Below are 21,082 nucleotides of genomic sequence, written 5' to 3'. Positions count from 1 at the left end.
CTCAGCCTCCAGCATCCCGTCCTGTCCCGGGGCTGGAGCTGCAGGAGCTGTGGTGAGACGCTGCATTCCCAGACTGCCACTCAGAGCCCCCTCCGCACCCCCAAGACAGGGCCTGGGAAACATCAAAGCCAGCCCCGCGGGGCCCTCTGTCCTGACGTCAGCTCACAGCAGGTCCTGGTTAGTGCTTGGCTGGGGCAGACTTTAGATGTTACAAAAGGCAGGGAGGGCGGCCACCAGGCCTCCTCTAAGACCCTGGCCCCTGCTCTGAGCCCACACCCCTGGCCACCAGGCTTCTCACGCAGGAGCCTGGCCCAGTGCTGTGGCACCCACGTTTACTGTGCCCAGTCTGGCCGTCTGCATGGTCTACAGGAGAGGCTGGTCTGTTGTTTGTTTGAGGGGAAACAGGCAGACCGAGGAGCCCCTGGCAGATATGCCAGACTCCAGACATGGAGGGGCTGGGAAGTGAGGGACTCTTCAGAAGCTTCGGCTGAATGACAGAGAAGGAGGAAGGCTCTGGGGATCGAGGTGGTACCTGCCTCAAGGTGGCACAGTCCCCAGCACATCCCTGTCCCTGCACCACCTGACTTGAGGATGCCCCCAGGGCTGTGGTCTGGGGAAGGCCCGCTCTGGAAGCACACCAGTCCTGGGCTTCCCAAAGCCTCCCCGCTTTCAGAGTCCAGTCCTCCGTGCATGACACCTTCTACACCCAGGCCCTCACGGAACACCTGGCCCACGTGCCCCTCAAGGAAGCCACTGAGCATAGCAGCAGCCAGTGGCCCTGCCGCTCCCTAGCAATGCCACCTCCGCTGGCCTCTCCCTTGATGTGAAGTGAGGACCCCAAGCCTACCACTCGGGGGCTGTGTGAGGCTAAGTGGGTTCATAAACGCAAAGCCCATAGCACAGCCCGGAGCACAGAGGGGGCATGGTGGGCCCAGGAAGCACTGGCACCATGACCGGCAGGCAGAGTCATCTGCCCACATCAGGCACGACCCCAACAGAGCTGGCGCTGCAAATACCCAGTAAGGATGTTTTCCAAGCCATTTCCTTGGCTCCTCAAGAGCCATCTACATGCAGACACTCACTCTGCTTGCACCCTGGCCCCAGCCCCCTGAGAAAGGGCTGTGTGGGCAGCAGCCCAACTCCTGCTCCCCACCCACCAGCAAGCGGCTGGTCTGGTGCCCGCCTTCCTTGATGTTCTCTGGGCTCCAGGCCCAGTCGACCCACATGTATATACGTGTGCATCTGCACACACACATGTGTAAACATGATTTTGTGGAGAGCAGAGAGCAGCAGGAAGTTTTTCTGCTCTGATAATTTCAGCTACTTCGGTCCAAGTAACCATCTGGGCCACTCAACTACCTGTCTCCCAGAGACCAGTCCTCTTAGTCTTGGAAAGACAACCCCTGAATCTGTACAGGTCCCAGAACCTGCCAAACCCGACTACTTGATTCCATCTACCTTCTCTCCCTCTTACTAAAGAAATTCTATCCTTCGGACAGCTGCCTTGGGACCAGGCAGAGGTACCAAGATGACCCTGGGTGGCCCTGGCATGGGCATTCTGCACGGATGTGTGTAATCCCGAGTTACGGTGACCTTTCTCACGCACGAGGCCAACCAGCCACAGGCAGGAAGCTGACTCCTCCATACCCAAGACTCAGTCCCTGGTTCCAGGGCCCATGTCCCTGTGGGGACATCCTGCCTCCCGGATGACCTCGAGAGCACAGGCCAAGACAGCTCCTATTGGGCATATGGTCCCCTGAGGGAGAGGTTTGCCAACTTCCTGTGTCCCATCTGGGGCGACAGCATCAGGACACAGGCCAGGAGAGACAGCCCTCAACCCGAGAGGCACAAATGCTCTGTTCCAGGAGAGAGGGCAGCCCCAGGCCTCCTCACCACATGAGGATGGCCCTGCTCACAGGTCCCCTCCATGTGGAAACTCTAAGGACACCAAATGAGAGGCCCCAGGGGTACCAGGGTCCCTGCCCCACTTCTCCTCCCCAAGGGGCCAATGCACCACAGGACTTTGGCCTTCAGGGTCTAACTGGTGCACTTTCAGCTGCTCTGGGACACTCCAAGGGTCCACGGCTCATAGGCATGTGTCAGTTTTTTGAGGAACAAATCTCAGTCTCTGTAAGAACAAGTCGTTTGCATGAACAGCAAGCCCAGTCATCTCCCCAGTTCACCTGGGCCGGCAGGAACACAGAATGCTGCAGTGGGGTTTGTGAATCTGGGGATCTGGAATGTCCCCCTCCACCACCACCAGTCCACCACCAATATACCACATGTGGTTTTAGCACCAACAACCCTGTATGGTGATAAGCCCCAGAAAACCAGGGTTCAGAGGGTTGCTGAAAATCCACCACAGCTGACTCAGAGACCCAGAGGCAGAGCACAAAGTTCTAGCTGCCCCCCACCTCGGCCCCATCTCCCGAGTGTCTACAGAAGGCCCCAGGTTCGCTGACAGCAGCCCCGCAGCCCTCCACAAGCCATCACAGCCCTCGCTTGGAGCCATGCGGGCGGGAGCAGAGCCAGGGGCCCAGCTGAGTTTTCCTGTCCCGGGATTTAACTGTAAATATCTGGAGAGGCTCCCACATCCGGATGAGAGCAACAGAACAAAATCACCAGGGATTAGCACAGAAACAACCTAGCGGGCCAGCTCTTCTACCTTAGATGAAAACCACAACTCAGCCTTGCCCTGCCCGCTCCTGGGAGGCCCTGGAGGGGGAAGATCAACCTCTGACGGCAGAAGCGGGTCCTCGTGTCCAGTATCATGCGGCATCCGAGCCCAGAGGGGCAGATACACCGGTTGGGAGATGTGCTTTAAGAAGCTCCTCAGCCAGCAGCCACACCACCTGATCCTCGCACCAGCCTATCTTCTGCTGGGGCTCAGAGGGCCATACCTAGGACACACCTCTCGCCCTTAGTAACCCTCAGATGGCTGCGATGTCTCCAAGGAAGCGGCAATAAATTAAAAGCTCAGCCAGAGTGAGGTGGTGTGATCAGGCAGAAGGAACATGGGGTAGAGAGACCTGGGTTCTAGTCTCGATACAATCCCTCACAAGTAGGGTGACCCTGACCAACCACCACCTGCCACCAGGGAGTTTTATTATACGTAAAATTAGAGAACTGAAAGGATGTGACTGGACAGTCACCAAGACCTAGTCCTGGATTCGCTGGCACTGAGCCTGAGAGGCAGTTACAGAAACAAAGCGCTCACTCCCCAGAGTCCCCTTCCTGCCCCCCAGCCTCCAGCTGCACAGCCGGCCCCTAAAGCCCACACACCACATGTAGGGCCAGCCCCGGGAGGGATTAAAAGTGATGCTATAAATGGCAGGTGTGCAGTTAGAGGCAGCTGGGAGTTGCAAACTGGGACCCAGCATCACTGCTGATGAGCTACTCCCATTCCCGCGGCTCAGCTTGCATCCTGCCTCCCCAGGAGATCCCGCCTCTGCCTGCCTCAGCCACACACTTGCACTGACAGCTCACTGCCCGTGACCCCCCTGATATGCCCGCCTGTGCTGTGACCAAGAGCCATATCTTCCAAGCCAGACTGCAAGCTCAAGGTGAGCTTGAATGGGCACCTTGTATGCCCATTCTCAGCTCCAAGGAGAGAGAGACAGCAGCCAGCTGTCTCCTGAAGACACCAGTGAGCGGCCTGCAGAAATAATCTACATTGCGGGAAGGCAATGGGGCTGCTGGACCACGAGACTGGGAAATGAGCCAGGAGCTCAGGCCCAGGAAGACTTTTGGGATGCTCAGATGGTGTGCTCAGGGACCCCAGAGGGGTCAGAGTCTGCCCCTCATCATCTAGAGAAGATGGAAAGGGACTCGCTGCAGGTTCCACAGCCATTCATTAGGCAGGCCCAGACCCAGGCCCCAACCAGGTCTTCCTCCCGGTGCAGTGGGGAGGGGCCCAGGGACACCACAGCAAGAACAGTGCCAGGGTGAGCCTGGGGGTGAGCTTCCCACGGTCTTTCTTGTGCAAGCTGAGGGCAAACTAAATGACAGTCTGGGGACTGGTTGGACCTGACTTCATCTATTAATTTTCAAGACAGGCTCAGAAAACTCTGGGAGACTCTGTTTTCTGAGCTCTTTTTACTCATCTCTGAGGCACACACCCTAAACTCCCTATGCAGGGAGAACATGATTCCCTGCCCTTTAGGTGGAGTGGCCTCAACCGCACTCAATGAGGGAAAATCCTCCCTGGCTCCTAAAGACAGTAAAATATCCCTTCGGCCTGTTCTGTCCAATATGGCAGCCACTAGCCACATGGAGCTATTCAAATGTAACTTAATTAAAATGAAACAAAACTGAAAACTCATTGCCTCTGTTCCACTAGCCGTATTTTTTTTTTCTTGCGGTACTCGGGCCTCTCACTGTTGTGGCCTCTCCCGTTGCGGAGCACAGGCTCCGGACGTGCAGGCTCAGCGGCCATGGCTCACGGGCCCAGCCGCTCCGCGGCATGTGGGATCCTCCCGGACCGGGGCACGAACCCGCGTCCCCTGCATCGGCAGGCGGACTCTCAACCACTGCACCACCAGGGAAGCCCCACTAGCCATATTTTTAGTGCTCGGGAGCCGCATGTGACTAGCGGCCACCATACTGAACAGCGCCGATGTAGAACAGTTCTGTCCCCACAGAAAGTTCCATCAGTCAGCACTGCCTTAGCTACTCTGACCGTCTGCTTCTTGCCGGCCCTTATTACATGGACACATTATTTCTCATCCAAAGAACCCTCCACACGGACCAGCCTCATTTCACAGAGGAGGAAACTGGGGTCAAGGCTATCCCAGTAATGGCAGGGTCGGGAACTGCCCCTGGATCTGTCTGGCTCCCACATCTGTGTTCTTTCCACGCTGCCATGCTGGCTGCTCTTCATTTCTTTCACTTTATCCCCTTTTATCCAAGTCCCCCCAACAACCATTCTGTCCTGTTTAAGGTAGATCCTCTCTTTGTATGTGCTCTGGTCAAATGTGATTGTTGTTTCGTGTGCGGCTATTTTTTTTTTTTTTTTCTTGCGGTACGTGGGCCTCTCACTGCTGTGGCCTCTCCCGCTGCGGAGGACAGGCTCCAGACGCGCAGGCCCAGCGGCCATGGCCCCCGGGCCCAGCGGCTCCGCAGCACGTGGGATCCTCCCGGACCAGGGCACGAACCCGTGTCCCCCGCATCGGCAAGCGGACCCTCAACCACTGCGCCACCAGGGAAGCCCGTGTGCGGCTATTTTTAACCCATATAAATGGTCTTGCATTATCTCTCATTCTGCTTCTCACTTTATTCCATGTAGCACTATGTTTCAAGGTGCCTTCCCTGTGGCCATCGCCTACATCCTGCTGTTTTTCCCAGTAGAAGAACACACTGTTGGGTCTGGGGAAGCAAGAAGAAAATGAAATTTTTGAAAACAAGTTAAGTGGCTGAACATAGCTGCCCACAGTTTGAAAATCAGTCTTTGAGCCTACACCCTCCTGTCTGTCTGCCCCGGCACCCTGCCCAGGCCTTCAGCACTGCACCTAGCCTCACGCTGTGCCCCCGCACGCATATGGGTATCAGCAGAGCCTGGGGAAACACGCATGCAGGCGCACCCCCCAGCTTCTCCCGTGCCCCTTCCTCCTCCCATCAAACCCCAAAAGTGACTAAAGAGGTTGGTCCTCAGCTGGTTCCAAAGGGATAAGAGGAAGAGGCAGGCTCATACTTTTATATTTAGAAGCGCTCTGCAAACCACTTCCTGGAGCAGACAAGAGTGGGGAATGTGAGGACATCGCTTTGCTATGTGTGATGTGGAAAGCACGAGCCACCCAGGGCCTGCAGCAATGGGCTGCGTGTACCACACACCCGATGACACGAGGCGATGCCAAACACATGTGCAGAGATGAACCCGGCCCTCGGCAGCCTGGCCATCCCCTCGGGGCCAGGGCACAAGGCAGGGCCCAGGAGTTGGAGCCGGACACCGTCCTCCAAGTGCCCCTCTCCCAGCCTTCCTTTCTTTCCTTCTCCACCTGTCTGACCAACAGCTGCTTCTGGAAACCAACCCTTCTCTCCAGGGAAAGGGTTGCTCCTGGCTTTAAGCCTCAATCTGAAACACAAAGAGAAGAATCCCGACTGAAGGAGGCGGTTTGGAAGAGCCAGTGTCTTCAAGAGGCAAGGGTGCCCTCCTCGCCTCTAGGCTGCTGGGGAGGGTTGTGGGGGGCAGGATTTTGCACAGTGCCCACTGCCTTCTTCTGAAGGTAGACCTGCTGCTGCCATCAAAGGCCCTCTCCTCAGTCACCTCTGCTACCACGTGTGGCTGGAAAAATGTCGGAGGGGGAAGCTATCTGGAGGTGGGGATCGACTACCGTGGCCATGGTCACTGCTCCAACATCACTCAGATGTAACTGATGCTTGCCCAGTTGGGGGAGGGCATGGTCAGGGGACAGAGAGGGGGAGGGGAAGGCAGGCCAGCTGCTTAATTAGAATCAAAGCATCAGACATTTCCTAGACTCCTTATAAACTTCACTTTACAGCTTAAAATATAAACTCTCTAGTAAGACAAAACCGATTTTATTCCTTTATTTCTTAACTGCATCACTGATGATTTGCTCCTTTATTTTTTAAAAGAAAATAACCAAAAAATAGTCGTTTTTGAAAAATCAGCTGTTCTGAAAAAGCATTCTGGCTAAAGATGGCAAAATATGTATTTCAATCTCCAAATCAGTAACAACAGATGAAAAAAATACAATCTGATGAATAACAGACAGAAACAATTCCTTGTAAGTTATTTTTAAAAGCACCAAAAACTTGCAACACATTACCAGATGCTTAAAGCCTAGGGATAACTGACTTTTGGGGGCCGGGGGGCGGGGTGGTGTTATAAAACATAAAGCACACCCAAATAGCTAAAGAAAAAAAAGCCCCTAAGAGTGGCTGATGCAATAACTGAATAGCCAAAAAAATGACAAAGACCTAAAGTTTATTTTATGCCTACTCTGTCGATCTTGAAGTCAGGGTCTGGAAGGTACCAAGATCTGGCTTCACTTAAGTCTGGAACTGGCTGCCCCTCCATCCCAGGAGGTGCCTCTTACAGGCCTCTAAAGTCACGCAGAGAGAGAGAGAGAGGGAGAGAGGGAGAAGCAGACACTGATGGAGAAAGACAGAGGGAGACAGGAAGATGAGAAAAAGGGGGCTGGAGGGAGATTGATGGTATGGGTGGGGGAAGGGAGGGAGGAGCGGGGGAAGGGAGGGAGGGGGGAGGGACGGGGACAGAGAGACACAGAGAGACCCAGATCAACAGAGAGACACGGACAGAGACAAACTGAGAGACAGAGAGTAACATACAGTCCTAGAGAGACCCAGAGAAAGGGACAAGAGAAACAAAGACCCAGAGCACACATATGTGCACACACACACGTAAGCACACAAAAGGCTCCCCATGCCTGTAGAGCAGCCCCCAGCCCCACATTGACCCCAGCTTCCCCCCCCACCCCCGGCCAAGTAAAGCCCCCACAGGGCTTTCCCTGCATCTCTAGTAGGGAGGGTCCTCCCCACTCCCTCCTGCCACCCAACCCAGTGGCCACAGGGACTCCAAACTCAGAGAGTCCCTGGCTACAGGCCACCGTGTAACACTAGACACGGAAGGTTACAGCGAACCTGTAGCTGGGAGACCCGGGGAGTGAGAGGAGTCGGGAGGGACTCTAGATACACCCAATTCAGACCACTCATAGTGGAGAGCCTCAAATTAGACGCTCCTGGTAAATAATTCACCAGGAAAAATACAGTACCTTCCCTGGGCTCATCCATTATTCACCAAGATAAATGTACCATATTGTTACACTTCCTGACATCTAAAAATGGTCTGAGCCATTAGGCCAGGAGCAAGAAGACAGCAGGGCACTTTCTACCCAACCTTTCCAGAACCGCTGATCCAGCAGTCCTGGTGCTCTTGGAACACACTCTGTTGCTCCTCACACAAGGGCAAAGAAGTCAACTTCCAGATACGGCCAGCCTGGGCTCAGACCATGAGATCCCGAGAGCAGGCCCGCCTCCACAGCCCTCAGGAGCCCAGGAAAGTCCTAAGTAAGACCCCCCCTCCCCGTTCACCAGACCCCGGAGGGGTCAGCCCTCTCAAAGGGAAAAGGCAACCACCGTCTGTACCTGTCTAAGAGCAATTCTGTTCCTAGGAGGTTCAAAGAGTTTGACTTTGATGCCAAATGAGTGTCACCTACAGAAAGACCTGCATCTGGGGCTTCCCTGGTGGCGCAGTGGTAGAGAGTCCGCCTGCCGATGCAGGGGACACAGGTTCGTGCCCCGGTCTGGGAAGATCCCACATGCCACGAAGCGGCTAGGCCCGTGAGCCATGGCCGATGAGCCTGCGCGTCCGGAGCCTGTGCTCTGCAACGGGAGAGGCCACAACAGTGAGAGGCCCGCATACCACAAAAAAAAAAAAAAAAAAAATTAAGAAAGACCTGCATCTGACTTGCACAGACAGCTCTGAGCAAATCACTCTGTCCTTCAGGCCTCAGTTTCCCCATCTGTAAAGCCAGCTGCTCCTTACCCTGCAGGGACAAAATGCCCCCTGGAAAGTCTGAAGAGCTGCACCACTTTAAGGCCCTGGCTCACAGTGTACAGGCAGGACGGAGATGTGACAAGAGCTCAGAGTCTGGAGTCAGACTGTCTGCACTTCAATTCTCCGCTCCCACTTACCGAGCATATGACCTTGGGCAAGCTGTTTATCCTCTCGGTGTCTCCGTTTCTGTAGCTATAAAATGGTGCTAATAACAGTATCTACCTCCTAGGCTTGCGAAAAGTAAATTCACATGTTAACCAATGTAGCATGTTTGGAACAGTGCCTGGCACGTATTAAGTATCATATGAGTTTGGGCTCTTAGCCATTCTTGCTCGTCATTATTATGTTCGAGATTTTTTTTTTTAATCTTTTAAGGGCCTCCGTCCCATGACAACCACCTCTTACCCAGTGTAGGCCTTGGTCGGCATCCCTCTCACGCAGACCGTGTGCAGCTGCCGACTGCCCTGTTTGACTCGCCACCCACTCAATCTCTGCCATGTGGGTGTATAGGTTCTGAACAGACCCTGGGGTCCAAAACTTTGTCCCACAGTTGCCCCCTGGAGCCTTGGAGCTGGCGGGTCACTTAAGTGGGTCTCCACAGGGAAGCAGCTGACTGCTGGGACCTCTGCGCTCTCTGGTCCACTGCCCCGGGAACCTCCAGGCAGTGCCCAGATTAGCAGTTGCTCATCGTTTCAGTCACTCTCCCACCTTCAATATGGAGAAGAGTCAGAGCGAGTCTGTCTGGGTGAAAATGGATCCAGACCATGTTGGAATGAGGCAGGCCTCTGGCCTCAAGGGACCCAACGGTAGTTAGGTGAGGACAGCACAGTGAATGTTTGGGTGCCAACTAATGCCTGGAGATAACTCTTAGGGTTCAGCTTTCTGATCCCGTAAGTCCCCAGTGAGAGAGGACTGGAAAATGCTTTATAAAGGAAAATATCTGACTACATAAAATAGAAGTTGTAAACAACTCCCAATGGCAAACGACCAATTAGGAAAATGGTTTCTAGCAATTGACAGAAAAGGGGCTGCTGGCCTTGATACACAGTTACAAATCGATCATAATAACTACTAAAATTCTAATAGTAACATGGTCAAAACAGCATGTCTTCTCAAAACAAATATAAATGATTAATAAATATAAGAAAACATTCCAATGCACCAGTAACCTAACGAATGCAAATTGGAACATAAATGCAAATAAGAAATGCAAATCATTCTGCCCTATCAAATGAATGCCAAGTTTTTAAAATAACACTCAACACTGGTTGAGTATATGGAGAAAATGGTCCTCATGCCTTGCAGATGGGAGTGTAAATGATAATAATGTCCTTCTGGAAAGTGGTTTGGTAATATTGTACCAATATCCTAAAAAATTCATGCCCTTCTTCCTTGGAGAAGTACCTGATTCCAGGTCTGGGCAGGAAATGTGCCGGATGAACCTGGAACATCTTATCATACGAGGAAATGAGCAAAGACAAGCAGGGCCGCATCAAAAGGTTCAGGGCCAGCTTGAAGAGGCTCCCGCGAGGCCAAGAAGGGACCTTTTTTTTTTTTTTTTTTTTTTTGCAGTACGCGGGCCTCTCACTGTTGTGGCCTCTCCTGTTGCGGAGCACAGGCTCCGGACACACAGGCTCAGCGGCCATGGCTCACGGGCCCAGCTGCTCCGCGGCATGCGGGATCTTCCCAGACCGGGGCACGAACCGTGTCCCCTGCATCGGCAGGCAGACTCTCAACGACTGCGCCACCAGGGAAGGCCAAGAAGGGACCTTTTAAGCTTCATAATGGTAAGAACCACATGGCCTTAACACACTGGTAAGTTTAAAATCTGTGAGTTCATAATGATGTTTAAAGAAAAAAAGAGCCCAGGGCTTCCCTGGTGGCGCAGTGGTTGAGAGTCCACCTGCCGATGCAGGGGACACGGGTTCGTGCCCCGGTCCGGGAAGATCCCGCATGCCGCGGAGCAGCTGGGCCCGTGAGCCATGGCCGCTGAGCCTGTGTGTCCGGAGCCTGTGCTCCGCAACACGAGAGGCCACAACAGTGAGAGGCCCGCGTACAGCAAAAAAAAAAAAAAAAAGAGCCCAGAGGGGAGGGATAAATTGGGAGATTGGGATTGACATATACACACTACTATATATAAAATAGATAACTAATGAGAACCTACTGTATAACACAGAGAAGTCTACTCAGTATTGTGTAATAGCCTACATGGGAAAAGAATCTGAAAAAAGAGTGAATATATATATATGTATAACTGATTCACTTTGCTGTACTCCTACAACTAACACAACATTGTAAATCAACTGTACTCCAATAAAAAATTTTTTAAAAGACACCGGTAATGCCAAATCATAAGATTAAAAAAATTTTTTTAATATTTTTAAAATTAAAAAAAAAAAAGAGCCCAAAGTCCTCCATTGGTCACCTTTGAAGGATGATAGAAAACCAACGCATTATTTTATTTTATTTTATTTTATTTTTTGGTAAGAGACATAAGCGTTTATTTCCTTGTTTCACAAATAAAGCCGGCTGAATTGGCTGCTTTTTGGCGATTAGTCAAAGAGACCAAATCCCATATACTCGTCCGACTCCTCCGACTCTTCCTTTGCTTCAACCTTGGCTGGGGCTGCAGCAGCAGCAGCAGGAGCAACAGTGGTGGCAGCAGCCACAAATGCAGATGGATCAGCCAAGAAGGCCTTGACCTTTTCAGCAAGTGGGAAGGTGTAATCAGTCTCCACAGACAAAGCCAGGACCCACTTGTACCCACTGATGATAGAATGGGGTACAGATGCAACAGCTGGGTGACCAATCTGCAGACATACGCTGGCAACATCGCGGACACCCTCCAGGAAGCGAGAATGCAGAGTTTCCTCTGTGATGTCACGCACTTCAAGGTTACAGATGCTGCCATTGTCAAACACCTGCTGGATGACCAGCCCAACGGAGAAGGGGGACATGTTCAGCAACGTGGCTTCACTGGCTCCCAATTTGTCTCCAGTCTTAATCAGCTGCACATCACTCACGATTTCGATGGTGCCCCTGGAGATTTTAGTGTACTGCCTGAAGCCTGGAAGAAGGAGGTCTTCCCAGGGCCCAGACCAGTGTTCTGGACCAGCACAGTGACTTTGCAGGGCGGCAGGCGGCACGTCATTGGCCAGCAGCATGTCCCTGATCTCAGTGAGGTCCTCCTTGGTGAACACAAAGCCCACGTTCCCCTGGATGTGAGGCAACTGTTTCTCCAAAGCTGGGTTGTTTCCCAGATGCCCTCGGATCACCTTGGGCATCATCGTGTTCTTGCCCATCAGCACCACAGCCTTCCCGCGGAGTGACCTGCGGATCTGCTGCATCTGCCTGGAGCCCACATTGTCTGCTCCCACAATGAAGCATTTCGGATAATCATTCAGAAGTTGGATGATCTTAAGGAAGTAGTTGGACTTCCAGGTTGCCCTGTCTTCCCTGGGCATCGCGGCAGTGCGTCAGGGATTGCCACGCAGGGTTTAAAGACGATGTCACTCACTCGAGGACGCCTGGCGAGAGGCTCATTATTTTAAAAACTGGTCAAGAAGCATTTACTTTCCCTTTCGTGAACAGCTATACCTCAGGGTAACCAAACAGTTAATAAGGGACGGTTTATCTTTATAGAAGTCTCCAGCTGATAAATAGAATATCACCATTGTATAGCCCCTAATGAAATACTGGATCTGGCAATGATTATTGACGGCTGCTAATTCCAGAGAGACAACCAGATGTTATGTGCCTACTGAGAAAGTATACCTGGAAAAAAAAAAAATCAAATCTGACCCTGACGAAGCCTCCAGATCTATGTTTCATTATTAAAAAGAAGCTCTCTATGGGACTTCCCTGGTGGCGCAGTGGTTAAGAATCCGCCTGCTAGGGCCTCCCTGGTGGCGCAGTGGTTGAGAGTCCGCCTGCCGATGCAGGGGATACGGGTTCGTGCCCCGGTCTGGGAGGATCCCATATGCCGCGGAGCGGCTGGGCCCGTGAGCCATGGCTGCTGAGCCTGCGCATCCGGAGCCTGTGCTCCGCAACGGGAGAGGCCACAACAGTGAGAGGCCCGCATACCACAAAAAAAAAAAAAAAAAAAAAAGAATCCGCCTGCTAATGCAGGGGACAAGGGTTCAAGCCCTGCTCCGGGAAGATCCCGCATGTCACGGAGCAACTAAGCCTGTGCACCACAACTACTGAGCCTGCGCTCTAGAGTCCGCGAGCCACAACTACCGAGCCCGTGTGCCACCACTACTGAAGCCCGCGTGGCTAGAGCCCACGCTCCGCAACAAGGGACGCCACCGCAATGAGAAGCCCACGCACCACGACAAAGAGTAGCCCCCGCTCGCCCCAACTGGAGAAAGCCCACACGCAGCAACGAAGACCCAAAGTACCCAAAAATAAATAAATAAATTTATTTTAAAAAAAGAAGCTCTCTAGAAGGAATTTGGAAAACAAGGGCTGAAATAGTTAACTGTGAACGCACATTCTTCTGTTGCTCCCACAAACGGTTAAGACCTAATATTGTTATTAACGTTTCATGCGCTTCCACCATCTTCTCCACCAGATTCTCAGCTCCCTGAGGTCAGGGGCTGGACGTCCACTCTTCCATCCCCTCCACTGTGGACGCCTTGCCCATTGGAGGAGCTTGGGAAATACCAGCTGATCTGTGGCGGGTTCACTGGCCCCTGCATGATGTGGATCCAAACTGAGTTGAGCCCAATATGGGATCCTGGTTGGCAATTACATTAATTATCATTATTAATTCAACAAACATTTATTTAATGCCTACCATGTGCCAAGTACTCTGCAAGACACTGGGGATGGAGAGAGAAAAATACAATTACTGCCTTTAAGTATCTCTGTTTAGTGGGGGAGTCAGACAAGTAAACATATAATTACAATAGCAAAGGCTTACTGACCGCTTATTACGTGCCAGCCACTATTGCGAGAGCTTTAACCCCATTGTTAATGCTTACAACCGCCCAGTGAGGTAGGTACTACGACCCCCGTTATGCAGATGAGGAAACTGAGGCACAGAAAGGTAAAGCCACTTGCTCAAGGTAACACAGCTAATAAGCGACAAATGCAGGATTCAAATCTCCGGTCATCTGGCTCCAAAGGAAAACCTATCATAATCACTAGGCTTTACCACATTATCACACAGCATGATGGGTGGGTGCACGATGGGTGGGTGCACAAGGCAGGCTTTTAACTCAGAGTGAGGGTATAAGGGGGCAGAGAAGCATCCTGGAGGAAGGCTCTTCAAAACAAGATTTTAAGAAGGAACGGGGCTTGGGGACTTCCCTGGCAGTCCAGTGGTTAAGATTCTGCAATTACAATGCAGGGGGCACAGGTTCAATCCCTGGTCAAGGAACTAATATCCCACATGCCACACAGAGCGGCCAAAAAATAAAAAATAAAAAAAAAAAAAAAGAAGGAACAGGGCTTGGCAAATAGAAAAAGAAGCACAAAAACAAAACACGAACTCAGGGTAATTCCGGATGCTCAGAGTTTAAGGGATGATGAGGGGGAACACAGGAAAAGGCCACTAGGACACTGTTTTGTGAGGGGTGGAGCAGGCAAAGGAGGTGAAATCCAAGTTTACCCTGCTTAGGCTGTCCCCGGAAAAAAAACATCACCAACACAGTGAGTCCCTGTTTCCAAGGAGGTGGCTGTTAGGTTAGAAAATAGACTGAAGAAGCTCTTTGTCAAGGTACATTCACAGAGGCATGATTATGGGATAATGTCATACCTGGTCTATTAGTTTCCTAGGGCTGCTGTAACAAATCACCAGAGCTGGGTGGCTTAAAACACCAGAAGCTTATTCTCTCACAGTTCTGGAGGCCAGAGTTGCCAAATCAAGGTGTCGGCAGGGCTAGTTCCTTCTGGAGGCTCTAGGAAGAGTCTGTTCCATGCCTGTCTCCCAGCTTCTGGTGGTTGCAGGCAATCCCTGGCACTCCTTGGCTTGTGGTTGCATCACTCCAAGCTCTGCCTCCGTCATCACGTGACGTTCTTCCCTCTGTGCGCATCTGTGTCTCTCCTCTTCTTGTAAGGACATCACCAGTCACATAGGATTAGAGCCCACCTTAATGACATCTCTTCACTTGATTACATCTGCAAAGGCCCTATTTCCAAATCAGGTCATGGTCACAGGTCCCAGGGCTTAGGACTTGAACATATCCTTTCAGGAGACACTATTCAACCTATTAACACCTGCTATTCTGCAAACTGCTTTTTTTGCCCTACAGCTAACCACAGGTATTTTTCCGTGTCTGTTCACATGGTTCTGGCCCATTCATTTCAACCACCGTATATTATTTCACTGTATCGGTGACCCAAAATCTATTTGTCTAACACCCTAATCATGGACATTCAGATGGTTTTCAATTTTTTGCCATTAAAAACAATGCCCCAACTGAATCTCTCTGTACAGGTACCTATGCACATTGGTAATGGGAATGTTTCTTGTAGTATGACTTCCTAGAAATAGGACTCCCCCTGGACCAAAGAGAATGCAATTTCAGGGCTCTGATAAATGACAAATTGCTCTTTAAAGAGGCTGTACCAATTTATGCTTCCTTACCAACACTGATACTTATTAACCTTTGCCAATTTGAGAGATGTAAAATGATACTTTGTTTTATTCTGCAACTCATTTAAGACATTGTCTGTTCTTAACAACATAAAGCCATCTTTTGTATGTTCACTGGTTAGCTGAATTTTCTATTCAATTTCTTTGTCTACTTTTTTCCTAATTTTTACTGTTATCTTTTTCTTATTAATTTGTAATCAATAAGATCACTAATATAAGGCCTTTTCTGCATTACATGTCACACTTTTCCCCCCTGAGAATCGTCATTAAGTTACTGAATGCCTATTAAGTGCCAGGCACTGTTCTAAGTGTTGGGAATACAGCAGTGAACAGGGCAGTGAGGGTTCCTGTTCTCAAATGTTACTTTACTCAGAAGAAAATATGTTTGCACATGATTTGGGCTTGGAAATAGATAGGAAGTGAATTTTCACCCTTGGGTGCAAAGCTGTCTTGGAATTCATTTAAATACTGTCCTGTTTTGCTTCAAGAGTCTTTTAGAGGGAAATGTACTCTGTTCTCCAGGTGTCCTGGAAGCACCCACAAAGGAGCAGTGTGGTTAGTGAAGGTGGAAGCAGGAATAGCTGACAGCTGTGCCCTTTCCTTGAAAGGAAGAGCCACACCCCAGGCACCCACACCCCCTAGAAGTCCAGGGCCTTCAACAATTAAGCCCCGGTGAGCTCAGGGAGCAAAGGAAGTTTTAAGGAGGAATAACTCTTCCCCATTTCAGTGGAGGGGGTACCACTGGAGTCTCACTCCACCTCCTCCCAGAAGTTCCAGGGAGGCGTGATGTCTCACCGAATATGTTTGGCTCTGATCCTTCCTCTCCTGCCCACTTGGGGGAGGGGGAATATACCCCCTGCAGACAGACAGAGAGACAGACAGACAGACAGACACACACACACCCTAATTCAGGGATGAATCAGACAGACACACACACACACACACACACACACCCTAATTCAGGGATGAATCACACACACACACACACACACACACACACACAAATTCAGGGATGAATCAGACAAGCTTATCCTGTTCAGATTACAACCTTGTTCCTCAACCTAACCTTTATCTGTAATAAAGGTGATACACTAATTTCCATCTGTCTAATTCCTGTCTGTCTTTCTTTCCTCCCTGCATCCACTGGTTTAAAATTCAGAGGAAAGAAGGGTGTTATTTACTGACTCCTTCAACATACAGTTTCCATTCTATTGCTTTACACCTGCGTATTTTATGGGTTTTCTTATTGTTGTTGATTTTGTGAATGGGATAAACGTTTCCATTGTATTTTCTAAAAGGTTACTTGCTGATAACTAGTGAAACTTCTGGGTTTTGTGTAGTTTTGTATTTGGCCAAATGACTCAACTCTCTTACTGATTCTAATGGTTTTCAGTTGACACTTGGGTTTCACATGTAAAAAAAAATGGCACCACCTGCAAAGACCATTAACTTTACTTTGACTTTCGTTTTCTTACAGTATCATTTCAGCTACAATTTCCAGAATAATGTTAAATAGTAGGGACTTTATTATTTTAATGTAGTGACTTCTTTAAAGAGAACAGCATTATAATTTCATTTTTTAAAATTTATTTTTTTTTTTTTTATTTTTTGGCTGCGTTGGGTCTTTGCTGCTGCACGCGGGCTTTCCCTAGTTGCGGCGAGTGGGAGCTACTCTTCGTTTCGGTGCGCAGGCTTTTCATTGCGGTGACTTCTCGTTTCGGAGTACAGGCTCTAGGCGCGTGGGCTTCAGTAGTTGCGGCACGCGGGCTCAGTAGTTGTGGCTTGCGGGCTCTTGAGCGCAGGCTCAACAGTTGTGGCGCACGGGCTTAGTTGCTCTGCCGCATGTGGGATCTTCCCGGACCAGGGCTCGAACCCGTGTCCCCTGCATTGGCAGGCGGATTCTTAACCACTGTGCAACCAGGGAACTCCCTATAATTTCATTTTTAAATACGTTAGTTGTTGTTTAAGATTAAAAAAAAAAACAGGAATGGATGTTAATTTGTATCTAATGTCATTTTCACATCTACTGAGATAACTGTGTGACTCCTTTGACTTCTTATTTTGATGAATTACATTAAATTAAACCATCCATGCCATTTTTGGAGTAAATCCCAATTATTTATGGTACATTATCTTTAACATAGTATTTGCCAGTATTTTCTTTAGACTTTCATACCAATATTTCTAAGTAGTGTACTTTCCTCTTCCGCACTGTCAGTCAGCATTTGGGATCAAGGTCATATCAACTTTGTGACATGCACGGTGTGGCCATCCACCTATTCCTTGGCTCTGTGACTGCCTATAAAGCACTCCACAAGGCTCTATTTTCTACATTTTTCAAAATTTCCCCTCAAGGCCCTCTGATACAACAGTTTGGTGGGGGGTGTCTTGTTTTCTCACTATCTTTCAATTGTTTTTAAGTTACTGGTCTAGTTAGTCATCCTAATGGCTCATTACATTTCAATAATTTATACTCTCCTAACATTGATTTCTCAGCACAGCATTGAACATGGTAACCCTTTGTAACTTAAAAAATCTTTTCCATGGCAATTACCACAACTGTAATTATTAGTACACATTTTCATAAGCCCTCCCACTAAATGGTAAGCTCCATCTCATTCCCTGCTCTAAGTCCCCAGAATCTACCAGGTACCTAGTATGTTGAAATTGGCCTCAAGAAATTGTTGTGAGGCCAGGAATGAGGTTAAAGCTTCTTTTTCCTTTCTTGCTTTGCTTATTGACCATTTCTCTCCTTTTCTTGACTGCATTTGCCGAAGTTTTCTTTTGTTTTTTCTGAAGCAATGGAACTTACCAATTCTGTATTTTTTCATTTCAAATTTATTAATTTCAAAGCTGTACTCAGAAGAAAATTCATAACCTTAATATTCTTTCCTAAATAATAAGTGAAATAAATTAAGCTATTGGTCTAAAGTTAAAAAAAGAATAAAATGAACTCTGTCTGTATTTTAGGTTTGTCTCATGAAAAGAACATGAAACTTTTCTAACTCAATCTTAATTTTGTCTTACCTCTGTGGAGACATATTCCACTGAAGTTTATCATACTAACTGCTATATTTATCTCTGCTTTTAACTGGTTTATGTTTTAATACTACAATTCTTCCTTTGTTATATGTATTGTGTTTTACTTGCCTCTTCGGATCTGCTTTTTAATTCTACTTGTATATCCTTTGTTTATTCCTTTTTAAAATCTTGAATCTATTTCTCTAATTATCACATTTTTTCATCATTTTCACCTCACTGTACATTTTCCTCTGGATTCTGAGAGCTCCTCAGCTGCATGACATTGATTAGATTAACTGCAGTGCTGATTCAGCTCCTTAAAGTGACTACTGGAAACTGAATTCTGCTATTGCATTTTTTTGTCTCCTCATACTCCATTATCTCAGCCAGTCCTCTTATTACTTCTTCACCCTTCTCGGTAAGCTTCTTTTTTATCTCAGTCTGTTGCGACTCACCGGATGTTTTTATCTTAGGTTTCATGAAGTACGTGTCTTCTTGACATTTTTGAGAGGGAAAAAAAGATGCTGCCTTCAAAAATTCACTTCTTTTTTCCAGCAGTATTCCAAGGGAGAAATGGCAAAGCCACAGACAATAGGATAAAAGGGGAGGGAATAGATACGAGAGCAATTAAAGGGATGGTAATAACTGGAGAAGTGGAAAACACAAATCTAAAGCCAGCAATGCTCAAGAGCTCCCAAGTCTATGTCAATAAGGAGTGACAACACATGTCAATATGCGTGTCCCTGAAGCCTGCCTCCCACAAACAAAGGCCACGCCGCAATACCCCTGCACAAACGTTCCTTCATTAGATCCTCACCATAGCTCTATGAGGTGGATATTATCATTGTCATCCTGCAGATTAAGAAATGGAATTCAGGGACTTCCCTGGTGGCACAGTGACTAAGACTCCACGCTCCCAATGCAGGGGCCCCGGGTTCGATCCCTGGTCAGGGAACTAGACCCCACATGCATGCCACAACTAAGGAGCCTGCCTGCTGCAACTAAGACCCGGTGCAACCAAATAAATAAATAAATATTTTTTTAAAAAAAGAAAAGAAGAGAAATGGAATTCAGAAGTTACAGTGCTTCCAGGACTCAAATTCTGGTCTTGGGAATCCAAGAACAACTTGAACAACCACTGAGCATCTGGGAAAACAAAGGTCAGGAACTGGACCCACCTTACCAAGCTCATCATCAAGTTGGGAGCAACAAAAAGAACACAGCTGCTAGAATGGAAAAGAAAATGGAGCAGGTAATTCAGAGCTCCATGGTGTAGAAGAGAGAACATACATGGTCCCAGAGATGAGGGGAAAAGATCTTGTTGGGCACTGGGCTACCATCCTCCCAAGTTACCTGGAACAACCCTGGCTTATGCTGGTTGTCTTGGCATAATTATTAACAATGCCCCAGGTTGGATGATAAATTCACCAGTCACCCCAGCAATGTCTCACACCTTAACCATGCTTACTAGTTTTCACACTTTAACCCGTGCGATTTTCACAGGCCCACTGTACAGCAGGGATTCAGAAATTTGATGAAAGGTATAAACACCCTCCCCAGAAAAATAACATAAATACAGAATGTTGTACCCAGTTGTGATATATTCCTATCCTTTGACAGAGCAGCTCCACTTCTGGGAATCTACCCTTCAGGTACACAAGCCCAAGGGTACAGATAGATACAAGGATATTTGTGGTGGCATTGTTTACAAGAGCAAACCCTCAGAGACAGCCTAAAGTCCATCAGTAGGGAACAGGGGGTGGGTGGGGTGAATGTAGACAGCACTTGCTTTAGGCTAAGCTTCCCCTTAAAATACATAGGAGCCTTCCTGCCCCCGCTTGTGCCCCCAACTCAGCAAGGTCCCAGGGGAGGAAGAGACACGAGCAAACTCGCAGGAGGAGGCTAAATAATGAATTGTAAGTGTATGTTTTCTTTGGCCAGGGCAGTCTGGCCAAGCTCTGGGGGCTTCTGGGCAGACATTTTTCATATTTTAGCAGCTGGCCTATGCCCAAGGCAGTCAGAAGTTAAGTAAGCTTTGAATGAGCTACGCCCATCCTTTCCCCGGCCCCAAGAATTCTTAATGAGGCTCTAAGGCAGCAGCCCCCAGCAAACCCATGGTGTTGCCTTAAATATCACTCACCCTTCGCTACTTTTAATGAATGCAAATGATTCAGCAACAAAACACTTAGCCTGCAATGGGATCCATCTCTGTGCGCCTGGTTTCTCCAGCTTATAGCCCAGCTCAGGCGGGGCCCTGCCGGGAGGGCAGCCCAGCAGAGCCCGGGGTGCCCAGGCTAGCCCAGGCAGACCCCTGCACACCAGGACAGTGGGAGCAGGATGCAGGAAGCGCACAGCGGGAGGGAAGACCCCACCCCCACCCCGCCGCCACCTACCACCCCAACTACCAGATGCAGACCCTCACAACTCCACCTCTTTACGACTCTGGCTCCAGGGCAGAGGAAAGTGTGAGCAGAAAAACAAAAGGTATTTCTTTGATCTAATGAAAGAGGCTGGTCCCAGGCACCTCAAAGGCCTGTCCAGTCACCGCACTTCCTGCATTCAAGGGCACTTCACCCCACATGCCCACGCCCTCCTCCTCCTCTTCACCTGATGTCAGGTACCAGAGGAACCTGAAAAGCTCCCTTGGACTGGCGCCCTCCTCCACCAACCTCATGGAAGCAACAAAAACAGAGACAGTGTCAATAACCCAATTTACACCCTGTTTTCAGAGTTCTCTTTTGGCAGCAAAAACTGAAAGCAATTTGTCAGGAGTCTAAGAGCAACGTTTAACTAATGTACTTCCAACCTGGGGCTCAGGGGGATTTGCTGCCCCATCAGCCTGATCAACACCTCTCCCCAAGGCTGAGGCAGCGGCCTGGCCCAGAACAGACGGCTGTTAATTCAGCTGCTACAGCCGTCACCCT

General features: G+C 49.3%; 1 protein-coding gene and 1 pseudogene across 5 annotated transcripts in view; both read right to left on the bottom strand.

The window, feature by feature from the left end:
* Positions 1-21,082, bottom strand: part of PTK7 (protein tyrosine kinase 7 (inactive)) — a gene marked incomplete at both ends in the record, with an annotated part of 59,819 nt that overhangs the window by 25,404 nt on the left and 13,333 nt on the right. The gene's annotated exons all lie outside the window — the stretch shown is intronic.
* Positions 11,026-12,015, bottom strand: LOC307058813 (large ribosomal subunit protein uL10-like; annotated as a pseudogene). The gene has a single exon. The product of its transcript is annotated as a large ribosomal subunit protein uL10-like (transcript).

This window comes from Hyperoodon ampullatus, assembly GCF_949752795.1.
Source record: "Hyperoodon ampullatus genome assembly, chromosome: 10".
In the NCBI taxonomy this organism is placed as follows: domain Eukaryota; kingdom Metazoa; phylum Chordata; class Mammalia; order Artiodactyla; family Ziphiidae; genus Hyperoodon; species Hyperoodon ampullatus.
Note: the sequence above shows the minus strand (reverse complement) of the source record. Positions and strands in the feature narration are given on the sequence as shown.